We start from the raw sequence: 26,512 nt of genomic DNA, 5'->3' as shown, positions 1-26,512 counted from the left end.
GGTGGAAAAAATATCCAATTGTCATACTTGAGTAAATTTAAAGATACCTTAGAAGAAAATGACTCAAGTAAAAGTAAAAGTCAACAAGTAAAATACTATTTCAGTAAAAGTAAAAAAAATATTTGGTTTTAAATATACTTAAGTATCAAAAGTAAATGTAATCGCTAATATATACTTAAGTATCAAGAATTAAAAGTAAAAGTACAAATAATTTCAAATTCCTTAAATTAAGCAACCCAGATGGCACAATTTTTATAAATTCTTTTCGGATAGCCAGAGGCACACTTCAACAGTCAGACATAATTTACAAATGAAGCATTTGTGTTTAGTGAGTCTGCCAGATCAAAGGCAATAGGGATGACGTGGGATGTTCTCTTTATAAGCATGTGAATTATACAAATTTCCTGTCTTGCTAAGCATTCAAAATGTAAGTTATTTTGGGTGTCAGGGAAAATGTAAGTTCTTTTGGGTGTCAGGGAAAATGTAAGTTATTTTGGGTGTCAGGGAAAATGTAAGTTCTTTTGGGTGTCAGGGAAAATGTAAGGAGTAAAAAGTACATTATTTTTTATTATTAATGTAGTGAAGTAAAAGTTATCTATAAATAGTAAAGTAAAGTATAGACACCCCCAAAAAACGGCTTAAGTACTACTTTAAAATATTTTTACTTAAGTACTTTACACCACTGCTCTCATGAGGACCACCACAGGAAAAGAAGACCCAGAGTTACCTCTGCTGCAGAGGATAAGTTCATTAGAGTTATCTGCACCGCAGATTGCAGGCTAAATACATGCTTCACAGAGTTCAAGTAACAGACACATCTCAACATCAACTGTTCAGAGCAGACTGTGTAAAACAGGCTATCATGGTCAAATTGCTGCAAAGAAACCACTACTAAAGGACACTAATAATAAGAAGAGGCTTGCTTGGGCCAAGAAACACGAGCAATGGTCATTAGACTGGTGGAAATCTGTCTTTTGGTCTCATGAGTCCAAATTTGAGATTTTTGGTTCCAACCGTCGTGTCTTTGAGATGCAGAGTAGGTGAACGCATGTGTTGTTCCCACCATGAAGCATGGAGGTCAAGCGTGTATCTCTTGGCTCCACAATGTCTGTGTGCCAGTCAGTATGTCTCTGTGATCTTGTCAAGATAGGATGGATTTGATATATGCCTGTTGATATGGAGGATTGGTTTATGGTTCTGAGTTTGAGAAAATAACAGTTTAGGAGACAAAGCTGAACGATAAATTATTTCTATGCTGTCTGGATATGTGTATCTTTGCTATAAAGGATCTCAGTAACAATGTGTGAGGGACTCTCAGAGAATTCATTGATAGACACTGAATTGATCTGAGAGTCACAGGGTTGTGATAGAGCTCATATAATTAAAGATGGACTTTGATAACTAACTCTGACTTGTGTGTGGTTTGCTCTCATGATTTGGTAAATAGAGGAAATTTCCACGACAATATATATCCAAAATGTCCATTTATTTGGCGCATTTGATCCAGAAAAACACCGGTTCCAACTTGCGCAACGTGACTACAAAATATCTCAAAAGTTACCTGTAAACTTTGCCAAAACATTTCAAACTACTTTTGTAATACAACTTTTGGTATTTTTTAACGTAAATCCCTCACTATCCCTCTTAGGGATAGTGAGACGCTAGCGTCTCAAGTGGCCAATAGCCTCGGAAAATGCATAGCGCCAAATTCAAATAAAACGTGATAAAACTCTAACTTTCATTAAATCACACATGCAGGGTACTCAATTAAAGCTACACTCGTTGTGAATCCAGCCAACATGTCAGATTTTAAAAATGCTTTTCGGCAAAAGCATGAGAAGTTATTATCTGATAGCATGCACCCCCCCTAAACCACCTGAACGAGTTGTAAACAAAATAATTAGCGTAGCCGGCGCTACACAAAACACTGAAATAACATAAAAAACATACATTACCTTTGATGAGCTTCTTTGTTGGCACTCCAATATGTCCCATAAACATCACAATTGGTCCTTTTTTTCGATTAATTCCGTCCATGTATACCCAAAATGTCCATTTATAAAGCAGGTTTGATCCGGAAAAAAACAGCTTTCCAAAACACAACGTCACTCCAAAATATTTCAAAAGTTGCCTATAAACTTTGCCAAAATATTTCAAACTACTTTTGTAATACAACTTTAGGTATTTTTAAACGTTAATAATCAATCAAATTGTAGAGGGGGCAAACTGTATTCGATAGAGAAAGTAAACAAAACATGCTCCTTTTTCCCTCTTGCATAACTATCAAAAGTGTAACGTTGTTCCAGGAAGTGCCTCTTCCTCGTTTCACCAATGATTAACTTCAACCCAATTCCAAAGACTGGTGACATCCTGTGGAAGTCGTAGGAACTGTAAAATGGGCGCTATCTAATTTCCCTTGGCAAAGACAACTGAGGGAACTGTCAGAGGAGAAGAAAAATATTCTGAACAGTTTTTCCTTGGGGTTTTGCCTGCTACATAAGTTATGTTATAGTCACAGACATGATTGAACCAGTTTTAGAAACTTCAGAGTGTTTTCTATCCACACCTACTAATCATATGCATATAATATATTCCTGGCATGAGTAGCAGGAAGTTGAAATTGTGCACGCTATTTATCAAAAAGTAGAAATGCTGCCCCCTATCTCTAAGAAGTTTAACAAGGCACACCTGTTAATTGAAATGCATTCCAGGTGACTACCTCATGAAGCTGGTTGAGAGAATGCCAAGAGTGTGCAGTTGTCATCAAGGCAAAGGGTGGCTACTTTGAAGAATCTCAAATATAAAATCAATTCTATTTGTTTAACACATTTTTGGTTAGTACATGATTCCATATGTGTTGTTTCATAGTTTTGATGTCTTCACTATTATTCTACAATGTAGAAATTAGTAAAAAATAAAGAAAAACCCTTGAATGAGTAGGTGTGTCCAAACTTTTGACTGGTGCTATATATTTTGTAATAACTACAGGGGTCCTAGTATTCTAAAAGAAATAACTAAATGATCCTTGGTATAACCATCTTAAAACAAGTCCACATGTTAGCTTAGTAGAAAACCCATCTCTGGGTTCATAAATCCAGTTTCAGCAGTTCCGAGCTAGCCCCCCTAATGTCATTTGACAGCGTCAGCCCGCCGCAGCTGTCGTGGAACTGAAGGAAGCATCCTAGTAATGTCCTGTACTCGTGCCACAGGATAGCATAGGGTTTTTGCCCCGGGAACTGAGATGTTTCTCACCATAGAGTTGAGGATGATAACAGCTGGTGAAATGGCAAATTTTGCACCTCGAGTGGTTCAGGAGACCCCTCGAGGACCGATGGGAGGTGGGGTACGGTGGACCCGAGCCAGCCATAGAATCCATCGTGGCTGACGAAAGGGCCAGAGCCTCGGACACCCTCGCGGCCCAATGAGGGGGGGGGCATGGATAATCCGAACCCAAGGCAGAATCCCCCCGGGTTGGAAACAGGTCAGAGAACGATGGCGTGGCAACCTCCAATGCCAGCGGGGCAAAGCTGATGGTGGTATCAGCCTATTTGCCATGGGATGACTGAGTTATTATCAGACTATTTATACCATGTGACTGGGTTATTATCAGACTATTTATATCATGTGACTGAGTTATTATCAGCCTATTTCTACCATAGGATGACTGAGTTATTATCAACATATTTATACCATGTGACTGGGTTATTATCAGACTATTTATATCATGTGACTGAGTTATTATCAGCCTATTTACACCATGTGACCTGGTTATTATCAACCTATTTACACCATGTGACCTGGTTATTATCAACCTATTTACACCATGTGACCTGGTTAATATCAGACTATTTATACCATGTGACCGGGTTATTATCAGACTATTTATACCATGTGACCGGGTTATTATCAGACTATTTATACCATGTGACCGGGTTATTATCAGACTATTTACACCATGTGACCGGGTTATTATCAGACTATTTACACCATGTGACCGGGTTATTTTCAGACTATTTATACCATGTGACCGGGTTATTATCAACCTATTTACACCATGTGACCTGGTTAATATCAGACTATTTATACCATGTGACCGGGTTATTATCAGACTATTTATACCATGTGACCGGGTTATTATCAGACTAGTTATACCATGTGACCAGGTTATTATCAGAATATTTATACCATGTGACCGGGTTATTATCAACCTATTTATACCATGTGACCGGGTTATTATCAGACTAGTTATACCATGTGACCGGGTTATTATCAGAATATTTATACCATGTGACCGGGTTATTATCAACCTATTTATACCATGTGACCGGGTTATTATCAGACTATTTATACCATGTGACTGAGTTATTTATTATCAGCCTATTTCCACCATGTGAATGAGTTATTATCATCATGGGATGTTATTTTTTTCCTAATCATATCACAATTAATTTTTACCCATTTAATGTAAATACAATTAAAATACTTTTTTTGTGTTGAGAATAGACTGACGAGTTTCAGAAGAAAGTTCTTTGTTTCTGGCCATTTTGAGCCTGTAATTGAACCCACAAATTCTGATGCTCCAGATACTCAGTTAGTCTAAAGGCCAGTTGTGTTGCTTCTTTAATCAGAACAAGATTTTTCAGCTGTGCTAACATAATTGCAAAAGGGTTTTCTAATGATCAATTAGCCTTTTAAAATTATAAACTTGGATTAGCTAACACAACGTGCCACTGGAACACAGAAGTGATGGTTGCTGATAATGGGCCTCTGTACGCCTCTGTAGATATTCCATTAAAAATCAGCCGTTTCTAGCTACAATAGACATTTACAACATTGACAATGTCTACACTGTATTTCTGATCAATTTGATGTTATTTTAATGGACCAAATTTTTATTTTCTTTCAAAAACAAGGACATTTCTAAGTGACCCCAAACTTTTAAACGGTAGTGTATACAGTATGTAAAATACATTTTTGCTAATTTTTTCCCAATAAAATGTTGATATGGCTGTCAATTAAACATTGACAGCCTATCAACAATTCCCTCTGTGCAAGTCTGGAGAATGTATCTAAGAATAGTCACACAACATGTTGTGAATGCAGATGCTTCTGAAACTAAGAAAAATTTGTTGGCATGTGGGAGGAGTCTAACTTTCAGGAAATGACAGTTAAAGACACGTACACTGAATTTAGACGACCAAAAGCCAAAAGCCTATTTAGACCCAATCACCATCTCTTCAAAGTACGCTGTTAAATGTAGTTCAGATTGTAACATTCTTTATGAAATGGGCTTTGAAATTATGTGTAATTCAATGTAGTGAGCTTTGAAATTATTATTATTTTAAATTATGTACAGTATGTCCATTTTAGAGTGGTTAAAATTAATTTACAAATATATGAATGAAGGTAGTGTGATAAAATAAATCAAATAAAACATTTCATCAAGTTTTTGACATTTTTATGATTACTTTTTGAAAATACTCATATCAATGGAACAAACAACAAATCTCAAAATAAATAAATAGATGCCAAAATTGTAATTTCAGGCTGTGGTGCCTGGCCTTAAGATCCCTAATTCATAGAGGGAGAGGAGGTTTAAAAGACTGTGTGGAAGTTACGACTATTTAAAGTCTACGGATATGGGTTTAATTTAGTTTTTTTTTTAAATGGTCTATCAGCACTTGCTGGCTTGTAGAATGCTAACACTCTCACATTGTAATGTCCCTGCAGCGGTTGGTTCAGGGGAGGTGCTGAATGGAATGCTAAATGCATAGATCCACAATCATGGCTGAATGCCACTTAGGGGGCAAGATGTGGTGTTAAGGAGAGGAAGGCACTGGGCCAAGGATAGCGAACACCATTACGCCCATGTCACAAAGTAATTGACAATTAACAAGCACCTTTTATCAGCCACTTTGCAGGACAATACGTGTCATATCCTGTAATTGCTACCTTCCAGACTTTCAGGGTAACATGTTGAACGCCTCCAGTTTTGAGACGATTAGAAATGGTAAAGCTGGTTTTGTTCCTATGCACCAATTGGAGAAATATGTAAATTCCTCCCTGAGAAGTGTCGGATGATGGGTTTAGAACAGTTATAACTGAGATTCGTAGTGAACAGTCGGGTCAGACGGTTCTGTGTGGAGAGGCCTTGAGCAATTGTTGCTGCACGCACAGGCCACATTCATGCTGCCACTGGATTAGTTTTGGAGGCTGAGCAAAAAACAAGAGAATTGAAATGCAAATGAGAAGCGGATTACTGAGAAAGAGCATTCGCTCTACTAGTGTCTCCTCCGTTAACTGGTACCCTGTTTCAGAAATGGCTCTTTCTTCAACCATATTTAATTTCAGATCTAGTCACAGTCAGGCCTGTAGTCATTAACTTTGGTAAATGACCTTGCATAGAGCGTCAGGCCAGTAACTGAAAGGTTGCTGGATCGAATCCCTGAGCTGACAAGGTAAAAAAAAATCTGTCTTTCTGCCCCTGAACAAGGCAGTTAACCCACTGTTCCCGGGCCCCCGAAGACGTGGATGTTGATTATGGCAGCCCCCTTCACCTCAATGATTCAGAGCGGTTGGGTTAAATGTGGAAGACACATTTCAGATGAAGGCATTCAATTCAACAACTGACCAGGTATCCTCCTTTCCCTTTCTTCGCGAGAATCAATGTGTAATGAGACAAACTGGTACTTAACTCTTGACCTTGTGGCACTTTTTTTGATATTATGTACAATACCACAATCACCCAAGGTCACAATATGTCTTTCTTCACATTCTTCCATGTACGTCTCCACTAAGCAACCGGCCTTTTGCCAGAAAGACCCCATCCACTGCAACCCTACTTAACCCGAACCCCAAAAGACTAATAGTGTTGACAAAAGAACTACAGACAGAAAGAATGTTTCAGCCATTTGTTTAGCCATCGCTGTCCCATGGTGTTGCACGTGAATCCCCCCCCCCCCCCATAAAATGTCACTAAAGGAGAAACGGAGTAATATCCACTTCAAAAGCATGCTTCCTGCACACTCCAGAAGTCTAGCTGCAGGGGTGACGCTGACTTGAAAGTGCCCAACTGTGAATTTACTTTGATCTGTTTTCAGATTTGTAATGCAGAGAAAAGGTTGTGTAATGTGATGTTGTTGGGTTTTTTTTTTTTACATATTCTTGCTTTTCCAATATAAAAATATGTTGATTTATCCATATGCTCTATGTTGTGTATGTTGATTCAGTATACAGATGTAGGACCTTAATTTGAGCCAGTTTTGCTACAGCATGAAAATAATCCTGCAGAAACAGGATATTTGCTTTACTATGTGGATTATAATTAATGGACATTTTTGAAGGGGTTGGTACATTTTTCATAAGGGAAAATCAAGTCACTACACTACAAGTTTACTGCAACAGGGTGATCAAATCACAATCCTATATCTGTAGCAACACAAAATATCTGTTTTTCTAATTGATTTTCCACTGCACCACTCTTTCATACCACTGGAGATTAAACATATTAAGTAAAGGAATTGATATTACAGATCCTTTGATTTTTATGAGAAATAGATTTTTCAAAGCAGACTGTGATACACAATAGAGGCAAGTGTATTATATAAGTGTATTATATAAGTGGTTTGTCTTATGTTAAAACATGTATTAAATAAGTGTATTGTCTTATGTTAAAACAGTGTTCTACCTTTCTGTGATTTCCATCTTGCTCAGATGGTGTCAGTCCATATTATGTAGGCCTGTTTATAATGCACATCAACACGACCTTATACTAGTAGATTCTACACTTCTAATGGTGTATTGTACTACAGTGTAAGAACGAGCCAACCCCTTAGATATTGTTTCTAAGGATTACTGTTTGAGGATTATTAAAACAGACGAGAAAAGGTTCAACATTCCAGTCGTATGTATGTCTATGCTATTGTCTCCCAGGTTGAACTGTAGTGTAGAGGATGTATTACTACTGGACAAACAGCTCTGGGTTGTAAAATCATAATCAGGTCTAGAGTCTTATTTGCATGTGCAGAGCGTCCTCTGCTGGCAAGACCCAAGAATGACACACAATCTCCTCGGAGGGAAAAATTCAAACACTACACTTATCTAGCGATTGATTATTGGAGAGAAAACCTCTGGTAGATTACCAAGACAATCGCTTCGCTTATGGTGGCATAATGTGGTATAATACTTGCATTGATTCAATATAATTTAGTAAAAAGCCAAGGCATCATTTACAAATAATGAATTTAAACAGGAGAAATAGATCAGAGATGAATAAAACATTCCAGTCACAATCAGATAGAAAGATATAACCTTGTTACCTGATCCCTTAGTAGTTAATACGGTTTCCCCTGAACATTGATGATTCCAGGAGAAGCAGAGGTGGGTATAGGGCAGATTGGCTCCAGAGCCAATATGTAATTGCACTCGATTGGTGGAATGACCCATATATAATATGTAATTGCACTCGATTGGTGGAATGACCCATCTATAATATGTGGGAGGTTGGGGCAGACATACATGGCTTAGTCCTGGAAACATAAATTCCCTTTCAATGTGAGGGGGGCAGTCTCAGGAGGTCAGAGGGAGGGTATGACCTTGTCCTTTCACTGGTGTGCTCAGCAGATAGCCTTCAACACTTACTAGTGTGGGATTAGAGCAGTACCTGGAGAGGGCTGTATCTAGGGGACAAACAGAGAATAAAGAACACGCTTTATCATATACACTACTGGTGAAAAGTTCTAGAACACCTACCCATTCAAGGGTTTGTCTTTATTTTTACTATTTTCTACATTATAGAATAATAGTGAAGACATCAAAACTATTAAAATAACACATTTGGAATCATTTTGTAACCAAAGAAGTGTTAAACAAATCAACATATATTTTATATTTGAGATTGTTCAAATAGCCATCCTTTGCCTTGATGACAGCTTTGCACACTCTTGGCATTCTCTCAACCAGCTTCACCTGGAATGCTTTTCCAACCGTCTTGAAGAGGTTCCCACATATGCTGACCTCTTGTTGGCTGCTTTTCCTTCACTCTGTGGTCCAAATCATCCCAAACCATCTCAATTTGGTTGAGGTCTGGTGATTGTGGAAGCCAGGTCATCTGAAGCAGCACTCCATCACTCTCCTTCTTGGTAAAATAGTGCTTACACAGCCTGGAGGTGTGTTGCGTCATTTTCCTGTTGAAAAACAAATGATAGTCCCACTAAGCGCAAACAAGATGGGATGGAGTATCGCTACAGAATGCTGTGTTGGCCATGCTGGTTAAGTGTGCCTTGAATTCTAAATAAATCACAGACAGTGTCACCAGCAAAGCACCCCCACACCATAACACCTCCTCCTCCATGCTTCATGGTGGGAAATACACATGCAGAGATCATCCATTCACCCACACCATGTCTCACAATGACACGGCGGTTGGAACCAAAAATCTCACATTTTGACTCCAGACCAAAGGACAAATATCCATGCTAATGTTCATTGCTCATGTTTCTTGGACCAAGCAAGTCTCTTCTTATTATTGGTGTACTTTAGTAGTGGTTTATTTGCAGTAATTCAACAATGAAGGCCTGAGTCACACAATCTCCTCTGAACAGCTGATGTTGAAATGTGTCTGTTACTTGAACTCTGTGAAGAATTTATTTGGGCTGCAATTTCTGAGGCTGGTAACTCTAATGAACTTATCCTCTGCAGCAGAGATAACTCTGGGTCTTCCGTTCCTGTGGCAATCCTCACGAGAGCCAGTTTCATCATAGCGCTTGATGGTTTTTGCGACAGCACTTGAAAAAACGTTAAAAGTTCTTGACATTTTCGTTATTGACTGACCTCCATGTCTTAAAGTAATGATGGACTGTTGTTTCTCTTTACTTATTTGAGCTGTTCTTGCCATAATATGGACTTGGTCTTTATAGGGCTATCTTCTGCTCACATGCATTATTAAGAAGGAAAGACATTACACAAATGAACTGTTAATTGAAATGCATTCCAGGTGTCTACCTCATGAAGCTGGTTGAGAGAATGGCAAGAGTGTGCAAAGCTGTCATCAAGGCAAAGGGTGACTATTTGAAGAAAAAAGCTTTTGACCCGTTTTTCTTTTTTTTTCAAATGTTGAAGCACCTCTGCGAGTGTCGGCAGCCAGGTTAAAATGTTCAGGTTATGTAGAATTTGAGATGTCCGAAGAACTAGGCTCTATGAATTGGTGTATGTTTGTAACGGCATTCTTCCTCCTCTTCTGAGGAGGAGTAGCGAGAAGGATCGGAGGACCAATGCACAGCGACCGAACCAGAACCAGTACCAGAACCAGAACCAGTACCAGTACCAGAACCAGTACCAGTACCAGTACCAGAACCAGTACCAGTACCAGTACCAGAACCAGTACCAGTACCAGAACCAGTACCGTGTGGCAACAAACACTCACACGGAAACAAACACCCACAACTCAAAAGTGAAACCCAGGCTACCGAAGTATGTTTCTCAATCAGAGACAACTAACGACACCTGCCTCTGATTGAGAACCATACCAGGCTGAACTCAAAACCCCAACATAGAAAAACACACATAGACTGCCCACCCCAACTCATGCCCTGACCGTACTAAAACAAAGACAAAACAAAGGAAATAAAGGTCAGAAAGTGACAATGTTGATTATATTTCTAGCAATTTATTGACTAAACCATACATCTAATTTTCAGGTTTGGTTAATTCCACCATATGCTTTTTTTAATTAATGCATTTTTACAAAACTGAAGAAAAATGTATTGACTTAATGCCAATCGACTACTATGTGCTGAATAGGGGCAGATGTTATTGTGCTTGCTCTTCAATTCTATATTTTTCTTACCAAGACATTTTGTTGAATCTTAAAAGCTAAACACTAACAAACAAAGACAGCAACGGTTCAGTAAATGGGATCAATCCATACATTGCAATAATTCAGTAGTATTGTTAACTTGGCAGTTTTCTTCTCAAATCAAATCAAATGTTATTTGTCACATACACATGGTTAGCAGATGTTAATGCGAGTGTAGCGAAATGCTTGTGCTTCTAGTTCCGACAATGCAGTAATAACCAACAAGTAATCTAACTAACAATTCCAACACTACTGTCTTATACACACAAGTGTAAGAGGATAAAGAATATGTACATAAAGATATATGAATGAGTGATGGTACAGAGCAGCATAGGCAAGATACAGTAGATGGTATCGAGTACAGTATATGCATATGAGATGAGTATGTAAACAAAGTGGCATAGTTAAAGTGGCTAGTGATACATGTATTACATAAAGATGCAGTAGATGATATAGAGTACAGTATATACGTATACATATGAGATGAATAATGTAGGGTATGTAAACATTATATTAGGTAGCATTGTTTAAGTGGCTAGTGATATATTTTACATAATTTCCCATCAATTCCCATTATTAAAGTGGCTGGAGTTGAGTCAGTGTGTTGGCAGCAGCCACTCAATGTTAATGTTTAACAATCTGATGGCCTTGAGATAGAAGCTGTTTTTCAGTCTCTCGGTCCCAGCTTTGATGCACCTGTACTGACCTCGCCTTCTGGATGATAGCGGGGTGAACAGGCAGTGGCTCGGGTGGTTGTTGTCCTTGATGATCTTTATGGCCTTCCTGTAACATCGGGTGGTGTAGGTGTCCTGGAGGGCAGGTAGTTTGCCCCCGGTGATGCGTTGTGCAGACCTCACTACCCTCTGGAGAGCCTTACGGTTGTGGGCGGAGCAGTTGCCGTACCAGGCGGTGATACAGCCCGCCAGGATGCTCTCGATTGTGCATCTGTAGAAGTTTGTGAGTGCTTTTGGTGACAAGCCGAATTTCTTCAGCCTCCTGAGGTTGAAGAGGTGCTGCTGCGCCTTCTTCACGATGCTGTCTGTGTGGGTGGACTAATTCAGTTTGTCTGTGATGTGTATGCCGAGGAACTTAAAACGTACTACCCTCTCCACTACTGTTCCATCGATGTGGATAGGGGTGTGTTCCCTCTGCTGTTTCCTGAAGTCCACAATCATCTCCTTAGTTTTGTTGACGTTGAGTGTGAGGTTATTTTCCTAACACCACACTCCGAGGGCCCTCACCTCCTCCCTGTAGGCCGTCTCGTCGTTGTTGGTAATCAAGCCTACTACTGTTGTGTCGTCCGCAAACTTGATGATTGAGTTGGAGGCGTGCGTGGTCACGCAGTCGTGGGTGAACAGGGAGTATAGGAGAGGGCTCAGAACGCACCCTTGTGGGGCCCCATTGTTGAGGATCAGTGGGGTGGAGATGTTGTTGCCTACCCTCACCACCTGGGGGCGGCCCGTCAGGAAGTCCAGTACCCAGTTGCACAGGGCGGGGTCGAGACCCAGGGTCTCGAGCTTGATGACGAGCTTGGAGGGTACTATGGTGTTAAATGCCGAGCTGTATTCGATGAACAGCATTCTCACATAGGTATTCCTCTTGTCCAGATGGGTTAGGGCAGTGTGCAGTGTGGTTGAGATTGCATCGTCTGTGGACCTATTTGGGCAGTAAGCAAATTGGAGTGGGTCTAGGGTGTCAGGTAGGGTAGAGGTGATATGGTCCTTGACTAGTCTCTCAAAGCACTTCATGATGACGGAAGTGAGTGCTACGGGGCGGTAGTCGTTTAGCTCAGTTACCTTAGCTTTCTTGGGAACAGGAACAATGGTGGCCCTCTTGAAGCATGTGGGAACAGCAGACTGGGATAGGGATTGATTGAATATGTCCGTAAACACACCAGCCAGCTGGTCTGTGCATGCTCTGAGGGCGCTGCTGGGGATGCCGTCTGGGCCTGCAGCCTTGCGAGGGTTAACACGTTTAAATGTTTTACTCAACTCGGCTGCAGTGAAGGAGAGGCCGCATGTTTTGGTTGCAGGCCATGTCAGTGGCACAATATTGTCCTCAAAGCGGGCAAAAAAGTTATTTAGTCTGCCTGGGAGCAAGACATCCTGGTCCGTGAAGGGGCTGGTTTTCTTTTTGTAATCCGTGATTGACTGTAGACCCTGCCACATACCTCTTGTGTCTGAGCCGTTGAATTGAGATTCTACTTTGTCTCTATACTGATGCTTAGCTTGTTTGATTGCCTTGCGGAGGGAATAGCTACACTGTTTGTATTCAGTCATGTTTCTGGTCACCTTGCCCTGATTAAAAGCAGTGGTTCACGCTTTCAGTTTCACGCGAATGCTGCCATCAATCCACGGTTTCTGGTTTGGGAATGCTTTAATCATTGCTATAGGAAAGACATCTTCAACGCACGTTCTAATGAACTCGCACACCGAATCAGCGTATTCGTCAATGTTGTTGTCTGACGCAATACGAAACATATCCCAGTCCACGTGATGGAAGCAGTCTTGGAGTGTGGAATCAGCTTGGTCGGACCAGCGTTGGACAGACCTCAGCGTGGGAGCTTCTTGTTTTAGTTTCTGTCTGTAGGCAGGGATAAACAAAATGGAGTCGCGGTCAGCTTTTCCGAAAGGAAGGCGGGGCAGGGCCTTATATGCGTCGCGGAAGTTAGAATAGCAATGATCCAAGGTTTTGCCAGCCCTGGTTGCGCAATCGATATGCTGATACAATTTAGGAAGTCTTGTTTTCAGATTAGCCTCGTAAAAATCCCCAGCTACAATGAATGCAGCCTCAGGGTGTGTGGATTCCAGTTTGCAAAGAGTCAAATAAAGTTTGTTCAGAGCCATCGATGTGTCTGCTTGGGGGGAATATATACGGTTGTGATTATAATCAAAGAGAATTCCCTTGGTAGATAATGCAGTCAACATTTGATTGTGAGGAATTCTAAATCAGGTGAAGAGAAGGACTTGAGTTCCTGTATGTTTTTGTGACAACACCACGTCTCGTTAGCCATAAGGCATACGCCCCCGCCCCTCTTCTTACCAGAAAGATGTTTGTTTCTGTCGGCGCGATGCATGGAGAAACCAGCTGGCTGCACCAACTCCGATAGCTTCTCTCCAGTGAGCCATGTTTCCGTGAAGCAAAGAACGTTACAGTCTCTGATGTCCCTCTGGAATGCTACCCTTGCTCGGATTTCATCAACCTTGTTGTCAAGAGACTGGACATTGGCGAGAAGTATACTAGGGAGTGGTGCACAATGTGCCCGTCTCCGGAGTCTGACCAGAAGACCGCTTCGTTTCCCTCTTTTACAAAGTTGTTTTTTTGGGTCGCCGGCTGGGATCCATTCCGTTGTCCTGGGTGAAAGGCAGAACACAGGATCCGCTTCGCGAAAGTCATATTCTTGGTCGTACTGATGGTGAGTTGACGCTGCTCTTATATTCAGTAGTTCTTCTCGACTGTATGTAATGAAATCTATGATGACCTGGGGTACTAATGTAAGAAATAACACGTAAAAAAACAAAAAAATGCATAGTTTCCTAGGAACGCGAAGCGAGGCGGCCATCTCTTTCGGCGCCGGAAGTTCAGTACTAATAACAGTAGTAATAACAGTACCAATTTTTTTTTACATTTTTTTAAATTTCACCTTTATTTAACCAGGTAGGCTGGTTGAGAACAAGTTCTCATTTGCAACTGCGACCTGGCTAAGATAAAGCATAGCAGTGTAAACAGAACACACAGATAACAGTAGTGATAACAGTACTAATAACAGTAGTAATAACAGTACCAATAACAGTAGCAATAACAGTACTAATAACAGTAGTAATAACAATACCAATAACAGTAGTGATAACAATACCAATAACAGTAGTGATAACAGTACAATACTAATAACAGTAGTGATAACAGTACCAATAACAGTAGTGATAACAGTAGTAATAACAGTACCAATAAGAGTAGTGATAACAGTAGTAATAACAGTACCAATAACAGTAGTGATAACAGTAGTAATAACAGTACCAATAACAGTAGTGATAACAGTAGTAATAACAGTACCAATAACAGTAGTGATAACAGTAGTAATAACAGTACCAATAACAGTAGTGATAACAGTAGTAATAACAGTACCAATAACAGTAGTAATAACAGTACCAATAACAGTAGTAATAACAGTAGTAATAACAGTACCAATAACAGTAGTGATAACAGTACCAATAACAGTAGTGATAACAGTACCAATAACAGTAGTAATAACAGTACCAATAACAGTAGTGATAACAGTACCAATAACAGTAGTGATAACAGTAGTAATAACAGTAGTAATAACAGTAGTAATAACAGTACCAATAACAGTAGTGATAACAGTAGTGATAACAGTGCCAATAACAGTACCAATAACAGTAGTAATAACAGTAGTGATAACAGTAGTAATAACAGTAGTAATAACAGTACCAATAACAGTAGTGATAACAGTACCAATAACAGTAGTGATAACAGTACAATACCAATAACAGTAGTGATAACAGTAGTAATAACAGTAGTAATAACAGTACCAATAACAGTAGTGATAACAGTACAATACTAATAACAGTAGTAATAACAGTACCAATAACAGTAGTGATAACAGTACAGTACCAATAACAGTAGTAATAAAAGTACCAATAACAGTAGTGATAACAGTACCAATAAGAGTAGTAATAACATTAGTAATAACAGTACCAATAACAGTAGTGATAACAGTACCAATAACAGTAGTGATAACAGTAGTAATAACATTAGTAATAACAGTACCAATAACAGTAGTGATAACAGTACCAATAACAGTAGTAATAACAGTACTAATAGCAGTAGTGATAACAATACCAATAACAGTAGTGATAACAATACCAATAACAGTAGTAATAACAGTACAATACTAATAACAGTAGTGATAACAGTACCAATAAAAGTAGTAATAACAGTAGTAATAACAGTACCAATAACAGTAGTGATAACAGTACCAATAACAGTAGTAATAACAGTACTAATAGCAGTAGTAATAACAGTACAATACTAATAACAGTAGTAATAACAGTACAATACTAATAACAGTAGTAATAACAGTAGTAATAACAGTACCAATAACAGTAGTGATAACAGTACCAATAACAGTAGTGATAAAAGTACAATACCAATAACAGTAGTGATAACAGTACCAATAACAGTAGTGATAACAGTACCAATAACAGTAGTGATAACAGTACAATACCAATAACAGTAGTAATAACAGTACCAATAACAGTAGTAATAACAGTAGTAATAACAGTACCAATAACAGTAGTAATAACAGTACCAATAACAGTAGTGATAACAGTACTAATAGCAGTAGTAATAACAGTACAATACTAATAACATTAGTAATAACAATACCAATAACAGTAGTAATAACAGTACCAATAACAGTAGTAATAACAGTACTAATAGCAGTAGTAATAACAGTACCAATAACAGTAGTAATAACAGTACAATACTAATAACATTAGTAATAACAGTACCAATAACAGTAGTAATAACAGTAGTAATAATAGTACTAATAACAGTAGTGATAACAGTAGTGATAACAGTAGTAATAACAGTAGTGATAACAGTAGTAATAACAGTAGTAATAACAGTAGTAATAACAGTACCAATAACAGTAGTAATAACAGTACAATACTAATAACATTAGTAATAACAGTACCAATAACAGTAGTAATAACAGTAGTAATAATAGTACTAATAACAGTAGTGATAACAGTACAATACTAATAACAGTAGTAATAACAGTACCAATAACAGAAGTGATAACAGTACTAATAACAGTAGTAATAACAGTACCAATAACAGTAGTAATAACAGTAGTAATAATAGTACTAATAACAGTAGTGATAACAGTACAATACTAATAACAGTAGTAATAACAGTACCAATAACAGAAGTGATAACAGTACTAATAACAGTAGTAATAACAGTACCAATAACAGTAGTAATAACAATACTAATAACAGTAGTAATAACAGTACTAATAACAGTAGTAATAACAGTACCAATAACAGTACCAATAACAGTACCAATAACAGTAGTAACAACAGTACAATACTAATAACAGTAGTAATAACAGTAGTAAGAACAGTACTAATAACAGTAGTAATAACAGTACCAATAACAGTAGTGATAACAGTACAATACTAATAACAGTAGTGATAACAGTACCAATAACAGTAGTAATAACAGTAGTAATAACAGTACCAATAACAGTAGTAATAATAGTACTAATAACAGTAGTAATAACAGTACCAATAACAGTAGTGATAACAGTACCAATAACAGTAGTGATAACAGTACAATACTAATAACAGTAGTGATAACAGTACCAATAACAGTAGTAATAACAATACCAATAACAGTAGTGATAACAGTAGTAATAACAGTACCAATAACAGTAGTGATAACAGTACCAATAACAGTAGTGATAACAGTACAATACTAATAACAGTAGTGATAACAGTACCAATAACAGTAGTAATAACAATACCAATAACAGTAGTGATAACAGTAGTAATAACAGTAGTGATAACAGTAGTAATAACAGTAGTAATAACAGTAGTAATAACAGTACCAATAACAGTAGTAATAACAGTACAATACTAATAACATTAGTAATAACAGTACCAATAACAGTAGTAATAACAGTAGTAATAATAGTACTAATAACAGTAGTGATAACAGTACAATACTAATAACAGTAGTAATAACAGTACCAATAACAGTAGTAATAACAGTACCAATAACAGTAGTAATAACAATACTAATAACAGTAGTAATAACAGTACTAATAACAGTAGTGATAACAGTACAGTACTAATAACAGTAGTAATAACAGTACCAATAACAGTAGTGATAACAGTACCAATAACAGTAGTGATAACAGTACAATACTAATAACAGTAGTGATAACAGTACCAATAACAGTAGTAATAACAATACTAATAACAGTAGTAATAACAGTACTAATAACAGTAGTGATAACAATACTAATAACAGTAGTACTAACAGTACTAATAACAGTAGTAATAACAGTACCAATAACAGTACCAATAACAGTAGTAATAACAGTACAATACTAATAACAGTAGTAATAACAGTAGTAATAACAGTACTAATAACAGTAGTAATAACAGTAGTGATAACAGTACCAATAACAGTAGTGATAACAGTAGTAATAACAATACCAATAACAGTAGTGATAACAGTACCAATAACAGTAGTGATAACAGTAGTAATAACAATACCAATAACAGTAGTGATAACAGTACCAATAACAGTAGTAATAACAGTACCAATAACAGTAGTAATAAAAATACTAATAACAGCAGTAATAACAGTAGTAATAACAGTACCAATAACAGTAGTAATAATAGTACTAATAACAGTAGTGATAACAGTACCAATAACAGTAGTAATAACAATACCAATAACAGTAGTGATAACAGTAGTAATAACAATACCAATAACAGTAGTGATAACAGTACTAATAACAGTATTAAAAACAGTCATTTACATTTACATTTAAGTCATTTAGCAGACGCTCTTATCCAGAGCGACTTACAAATTGGTGAATTCACCTTCTGACATCAGTGGAACAGCCACTTTACAATAGTGCATCTAAATCATTTAAGGGGGGGTGAGAAGGATTGCTTTATCCTATCCTAGGTATTCCTTGAAGAGGTGGGGTTTCAGGTGTCTCCGGAAGGTGGTGATTGACTCTGCTGTCCTGGCGTCGTGAGGGAGTTTGTTCCACCATTGGGGGGCCAGAGCAGCAAACAGTTTTGACTGGGCTGAGCGGGAACTGTACTTCCTCAGTGGTAGGGAGGCGAGCAGGCCAGAGGTGGATGAACGCAGTGCCCTTGTTTGGGTGTAGGGCCTGATCAGAGCCTGGAGGTACTGCGGTGCCGTTCCCCTCACAGCTCCGTAGGCAAGCACCATGGTCTTGTAGCGAATGCGAGCTTCAACTGGAAGCCAGTGGAGAGAGCGGAGGAGCGGGGTGACGTGAGAGAACTTGGGAAGGTTGAACACCAGACGGGCTGCGGCGTTCTGGATGAGTTGTAGGGTTTTAATGGCACAGGCAGGGAGCCCAGCCAACAGCGAGTTGCAGTAATCCAGACGGGAGATGACAAGTGCCTGGATTAGGACCTGCGCCGCTTCCTGTGTGAGGCAGGGGCGTACTCTGCGGATGTTGTAGAGCATGAACCTACAGGAACGGGCCACCGCCTTGATGTTAGTTGAGAACGACAGGGTGTTGTCCAGGATCACGCCAAGGTTCTTAGCGCTCTGGGAGGAGGAAACAATGGAGTTGTCAACCGTGATGGCGAGATCATGGAACGGGCAGTCCTTCCCCGGGAGGAAGAGCAGCTCCGTCTTGCCGAGGTTCAGCTTGAGGTGGTGATCCGTCATCCACACTGATATGTCTGCCAGACATGCAGAGATGCGATTCGCCACCTGGTCATCAGAAGGGGGAAAGGAGAAGATTAATTGTGTGTCGTCTGCATAGCAATGATAGGAGAGACCATGTGAGGTTATGACAGAGCCAAGTGACTTGGTGTATAGCGAGAATAGGAGAGGGCCTAGAACAGAGCCCTGGGGGACACCAGTGGTGAGAGCGCGTGGCGAGGAGACAGATTCTCGCCACGCCACCTGGTAGGAGCGACCTGTCAGGTAGGACGCAATCCAAGCGTGGGCCGCACCGGAGATGCCCAACTCGGAGAGGGTGGAGAGGAGGATCTGATGGTTCACAGTGTCGAAGGCAGCCGATAGGTCTAGAAGGATGAGAGCAGAGGAGAGAGAGTTAGCTTTAGCAGTGCGGAGCGCCTCCGTGATACAGAGAAGAGCAGTCTCAGTTGAATGACTAGTCTTGAAACCTGACTGATTTGGATCAAGAAGGTCATTCTGAGAGAGATAGCGGGAGAGCTGGCCAAGGACGGCACGTTCAAGAGTTTTGGAGAGAAAAGAAAGAAGGGATACTGGTCTGTAGTTGTTGACATCGGAGGGATCGAGTGTAGGTTTTTTCAGAAAGGGTGCAACTCTCGCTCTCTTGAAGACGGAAGGGACGTAGCCAGCGGTCAGGGATGAGTTGATGAGCGAGGTGAGGTAAGGGAGAAGGTCTCCGGAAATGGTCTGGAGAAGAGAGGAGGGGATAGGGTCAAGTGGGCAGGTTGTTGGGCGGCCGGCCGTCACAAGAAGCGAGATTTCATCTGGAGAGAGAGGGGAGAAAGAGGTCAGAGCACAGGGTAGGGCAGTGTGAGCAGAACCAGCGGTGTCGTTTGACTTAGCAAACGAGGATCGGATGTCGTCGACCTTCTTTTCAAAATGGTTGACGAAGTCATCTGCAGAGAGGGAGGAGGGGGGAGGGGGAGGAGGATTCAGAAGGGAGGAGAAGGTGGCAAAGAGCTTCCTAGGGTTAGAGGCAGATGCTTGGAATTTAGAGTGGAAGAAAGTGGCTTTAGCAGCAGAGACAGAGGAGGAAAATGTAGAGAGGAGGGAGTGAAAGGATGCCAGGTCCGCAGGGAGGCGAGTTTTCCTCCATTTCCGCTCGGCTGCCCGGAGCACTGTTCTGTGAGCTCGCAATGAGTCGTCGAGCCACGGAGCGGGAGGGGAGGACCGAGCCGGCCTGGAGGATAGGGGACATAGAGAGTCAAAGGATGCAGAAAGGGAAGAGAGGAGGGTTGAGGAGGCAGAATCAGGAGATAGGTTGGAGAAGGTATGAGCAGAGGGAAGAGATGATAGGATGGAAGAGGAGAGAGTAGCGGGGGAGAGAGAGCGAAGGTTGGGACGGCGCGATACCATCCGAGTAGGGGCAGTGTGGGAAGTGTTGGATGAGAGCGAGAGGGAAAAGGATACAAGGTAGTGGTCGGAGACTTGGAGGGGAGTTGCAATGAGGTTAGTGGAAGAACAGCATCTAGTAAAGATGAGGTCGAGCGTATTGCCTGCCTTGTGAGTAGGGGGAAGGTGAGAGGGTGAGGTCAAAAGAGGAGAGGAGTGGAAAGAAGGAGGCAGAGAGGAATGAGTCAAAGGTAGACGTGGGGAGGTTAAAGTCGCCCAGGACTGTGAGAGGTGAGCCGTCCTCAGGAAAGGAGCTTATCAAGGCATCAAGCTCATTGATGAACTCTCCGAGGGAACCTGGAGGGCGATAAATGATAAGGATGTTAAGCTTGAAAGGGCTGGTAACTGTGACAGCATGGAATTCAAAGGAGGCGATAGACAGATGGGTAAGGGGAGAGAGAGAGAATGACCACTTGGGAGAGATGAGGATCCCGGTGCCACCACCCCGCTGACCAGAAGCTCTCGGGGTGTGCGAGAACACGTGGGCGGACGAAGAGAGAGCAGTAGGAGTAGCAGTGTTGTCTGTGGTGATCCATGTTTCCGTCAGTGCCAAGAAGTCGAGGGACTGGAGGGAGGCATAGGCTGAGATGAACTCTGCCTTGTTGGCCGCAGATCGGCAGTTCCAGAGGCTACCGGAGACCTGGAACTCCACGTGGGTCGTGCGCGCTGGGACCACCAGATTAGGGTGGCCGCGGCCACGCGGTGTGGAGCGTTTGTATGGTCTGTGCAGAGAGGAGAGAACAGGGATAGATAGACACATAGTTGACAGGCTACAGAAGAGGCTACGCTAATGCAAAGGAGATTGGAATGACAAGTGGACTACACTTATCGAATGTTCAGAACGTTAAGCTTACGTAGCAAGAATCTTATTGACTAAAATGATTGAAATGATACAGTACTGCTGGAGTAGGCTAGCTGGCAGTGGCTACGTTGTTGACACTACACTAATCAAGTCGTTCCGTCGAGTGTAATAGTTTCTACAGTGCTGCTATTTCGGGGCTAGCTGGCTAGCTAGCAGTGTTGATTACGTAACGTTACGTTAAAAGAACGACAATAGCTGGCTAGCTAACCTAGAAAATCGTTCCAGACTACACAATTGTCTTAGATACAAAGACGGCTATGTAGCTAGCTAGCTACGATCAAACAAATCAAACCGTTGGACTGTAATGAAGTGAAATGAAAATGTGATACTACCTGTGGAGCGAGGCGGAATGTTGACCGGGTTGTTGAAGTTCAATTCGGAAGACGTTGGCTAGCTGTTGGCTAGCTAGCTAGCAGTGACTCCTACGTTAACGACGACCAATAGTTGGCTAGCTAACCTCGGTAAATTAAGATAATCACTCTAAGTCTACACACTCTAAACTACACAATTACCTTGGATACGAAGACAGCAAAGACAACTATGTAGCTAGCTAACACTACACTAATCGAGTCGTTGAGTGTAATAGTTTCTACAGTGCTAGTGGACGTTAGCTAGCTGCTGTGCTAGTGGACTTTAGCTAGCTGCTGGGCAGAAAGCAGTGTAGACTACGTTAGGACGACGAAATACGATAATTACGCAATTATCTTTGATACAAAGACGGCTATGTAGCTAGCTAAGAAGAAATTGCTAAGATTAGACAAATCAAACCGTTGTACTATAATGAAATGTAATGAAAAGTTATACTACCTGCGGACCGAAGTGTAGATGCGACCGCTCGCTCCAACCCGGAACCGGAAACAGTCCTAATAACAGTAGTAATAACAGTAGTGATAACAGTACAGTACCAATAACAGTAGTAATAACCGTACCAATAACAGCAGTAATAACAGTACTAATAACAGTAGCAATAACAGTGCTAATAACATTAGTAATAACAGTAGTAATAACAGTACTAATAACAGTAGTAATAACAGTACTAATAACAGTAGTAATAACCATACTAATTACATTAGTAATAACAGCGCTAATAATGTAGTAATAAGAGTGGTAGTAACAGTACTAATAACAGTTGTAATAACAGTAGTAATAACAGTACTAATAACAGTAGTAATAACAGTACTAATAACAGTAGTAATAACAGTAGTAATAACAGTAGTCATAGCAGTAGTATTAACAGTACTAATAAGAGTACTAATAACAGTAGTAATAACAGCACTACAAGAACAAACAAACAGGATATAGTAGTACACAAACCAGAGCCCTGCCACTGATCTTACTGTATGCTTCGACCGGTGAGCTTCCTGTTTGAAGCTTGCTCTGCCACCCTCTATGATGTCACTCCGATGAAGTGATGTGATTTTGATAATGTGGTTTCTCTGCAATACCAATTATTTATGATTTTCTCCTTGTCAGACCAAGAAATAAACACGTCAGGATTAAGCAGTTTTATATGATGTCCCACTCTTTCTGAATTCAACCTATGTATATCAAATATGCCTTTTAAGTTTACCTCTCCAAATTATTGAGACATTGAGAAATTAAGAAATTGTATTGGCTACACACAGTACATAGACTTTACTTGCAGGATGACACAGGGTCTGTAACCTTGGAGGTTCTTTTTACAACATAAACATAAATGCAATGACAATAAGGTATTTGAACATCAAATTGATACTAAAATGCTGATTCGTTTAGATCCAATGTCCCCTTGACTCATGTTCTTGACTCACACGTTCTTGGCTCACATGTTCTTGACTCACACGTTGACAGTTACTCTAGATAGAAACCTTCTTTGTCTAAGATTGTAGTTTGCACATTATTTCCTTACAACACAGGGTCATAGTATTCCACCTAACAGTATTTTATACTCACTGTATAATAACATCATACACAAAACTCTCAACTATGATGATGACATCACCAAGAAGTTTATTGCCACTAAGAAGCCCCAATGGAGAAGAGCTACTCTTCAGAAGGAAGCACCAAGCGGCCAGAAGGGAGCACCAAGCAGCCAGAAGGGAGCACAAAGCGGCCAGAAGTGAGCACCAAGCGGCCAGAAGGGAGCACCAAGCGGCCAGAAGGGAGCACCATGTGGCCAGAAGGGAGCACCAAGCCACCAGAAGGGAGTACCAAGCAGCCAGAAGGGAGCACCAAGCCACTAGAAGGGAGAACCATGTGGTTTGAGGGGAGCACCATGTGGCCAGAAGGGAGCACCAAGTGGCCAGAAGGGAGAACCAAGCAGCCAGAAGGGAGCACCATGTGGCCAGAGGGGAGCACCATGTGGCCAGAGGGGAGCACCAAGCGGCCGGAAGGGAGCACCAAGCGGCCGGAAGGGAGCACCAAGCGGCCGGAAGGGAGCACCAAGCGGCCAGAAGGGACCACCAAGCCACCAGAAGGGAGCACCAAGTGGCCAGAAGGGAGCACCATGTGGCCAGAGGGGAGCACCAAGCAGCCAGAAGGGAGCACCAAGACACCAGAAGGGAGCACCATGTGGCCAGAAGGGAGCACCAAGCAGCCAGAAGGGAGCACCAAGCGGCCAGAAGGGAGCACCAAGCGGCCAGAAGGGAGCACCAAGCCACCAGAAGGGAGCACCATGTGGTCAGAGGTAAACTGCAGTAGGTGGTCTGGAATCACTTACAGCTTAATGCAGTCCTTAACTATTGCCCCGTAGCACTCACTTCTGTCATCATGAAGTGCTTTGAGAGACTAGTTAATGAACTCTTTGGGCTAGACATGTCGCTAGCGACCCACCTCAACAACATCCGGTGAAATTGCAGAGCGCGAAATTCAAAATACAAAAATCGTAATATTAAACATTCATGAAAATGCAAGTGTCTTACATTGTTTAAAAGATAAACTTTTTGTTAATCCAGCCACTTTGTCAGATTTAAAAAAAGGCTTTAACGGGAAAGCATACCATGCGATTATCTGATTACTCGCGTACAAAAACATTAAAAACATTTTACAAACCAGCAGAGGGGTCAAAAAAGTCTGAAATAGCGGTAAAATATATCACTTACCTTTGAAGATCTTCCTCTGTTTGCAATCCCAAGGGTCCCAGCTACATAACAAATGGTTGTTTTGTTCGATAAAGTCCTTTATATCCCAAAAAAAGTAAGTTTAGTTGGCGCGCTTGATTCAGTAATCCATCTGTTCCCCTCGTTCAAAATGCATACAAAGGAATCCCAAAAGTTACCAATAAACTTCTTCCAAACAAGTCAAACAATGTTTCTAGTCAATCCTCAGATACCCTAATATGTAAATAAAGGATCAAATTTAAAACAGAGAATAGTGTGTTCAATACCGGAGATAAATAACAAAGTGCGCACCCTCAACCACATGCGCCACAAGACCACAGTCAAAATGAGGTTGTCCGGTGCACGGCGTTTCCTCTGACACATTGGCTGGCTTCCGGGTTGGATGTGTGCTGTGTTAAGAAGCAGTGTTTCTTGGTTGGGTTGTGTATCGGAGGATGCATGACTTTCAAAGCTACTAACAATTGGATACCACGAAATTGGGGAGAAAAAGGGGTAAAATTCAACAAATAAAAATAATTTTAAAAATGAGAGCCACCGTGAAAAACGAAAATTAAGTCATTTTTCAAAAAACAAGCCTGATACCCTTTTTAAAGACTGGTGACATCTAGTGGAAGCCATAGGAACTGCAATCTGGGAGGGTTTCCTTTGATTTCCCAAAGACAGCCATTTCAATGGGTGGTCACCTCAACAACAACAAAGAATTCCGGATGGACTCGGGTTTTCGCCAGGCATATCAGTTCTGTTATACTCACAAACATTATTTATAACAGTTTTAGAACCTGCAGAGTGTTTTCTATCCAATACTACCAATTATATGCATGTCCTAGCTTCTAGGCCTGAGTAACAGGCAGTTTACTTTGGGCACGTCAGTCATCCGAACTTCCGAATACTGCCCCCTATCCCTAAGAAGTTGGGTCATATCACCTCTAACTTACCTGACAACCTAAACCCACTTCAATTTGCATACAGCCCAAAACGTCAGAACACTGTTCATTAACTATAGCTCAGCCTTCAACACCATTGTTGTCACGACTCCGACCGAAGGTGGCTCCTCTTCCCATTCGGGTGGCGCTCGGCGGTCGTTGTCGCCGGCCTACTAGCTGCCACTGATTCTTTTCTCCACCTCCTTATGTGTTTATTGAGTGCACCTGTTTTGAGTTGGGTATAATTAGTGAGGCTTTATTAGTCAGCCGGCCCGCCTGGTTCTTTGTGCGGGATTAATTATTGTGGCCTTCGGTTCTGTAGTAGAGGAACGTGTTTGTTCCTGGTTGTGTATTTCGGTTGTACAATTATCGTCCCCCGTGTTTGGGGCAGTTTGGTTGTGAGCACCCTGGGTTGCGTTTGTGCATTAAAGAGCACAGCATTGCACTCTCTGTTTCCTGCGTCTGACTCCACACCCACGACACCCGGAGCGTTACAATTGTACCCTTCAAGCTCATCATTAAGCTCTGGGCCCTGGGTCTGAACCCCACTGGGCAACTTAGTCATTGACTTCTTGACGGGCTGCCCCCAGCTGGTGAAGTTAGGAAACAAGACCTCCACTTCGCTGATCCTCAACACAGGGTCCTCACAAGGGTGCATTTTTAAAATGTAATTTATTTCACCTTTATTTAACCACGTAGGCTAGTTGAGAACAAGTTCTCATTCACAACTGCGACCTGGCCAAGATAAGCAAAGCAGCGCAACACAAACAACAACACATAGAATAAACAAGTGTACAGTAAATAAAACAATAGAAAAAAATGAAAGTCTATATACTGTGTGTGCAAATGGTGTGAGGAGGTAAGGCAATAAATAGGCCAT

The sequence above is a fragment of the Oncorhynchus masou genome, chromosome 29 (genome assembly GCF_036934945.1).
Source record: "Oncorhynchus masou masou isolate Uvic2021 chromosome 29, UVic_Omas_1.1, whole genome shotgun sequence".
Taxonomy (NCBI): domain Eukaryota; kingdom Metazoa; phylum Chordata; class Actinopteri; order Salmoniformes; family Salmonidae; genus Oncorhynchus; species Oncorhynchus masou.
The sequence above is the reverse complement of the archived record's forward strand: the minus strand, read 5'-3'. Positions refer to the sequence as shown.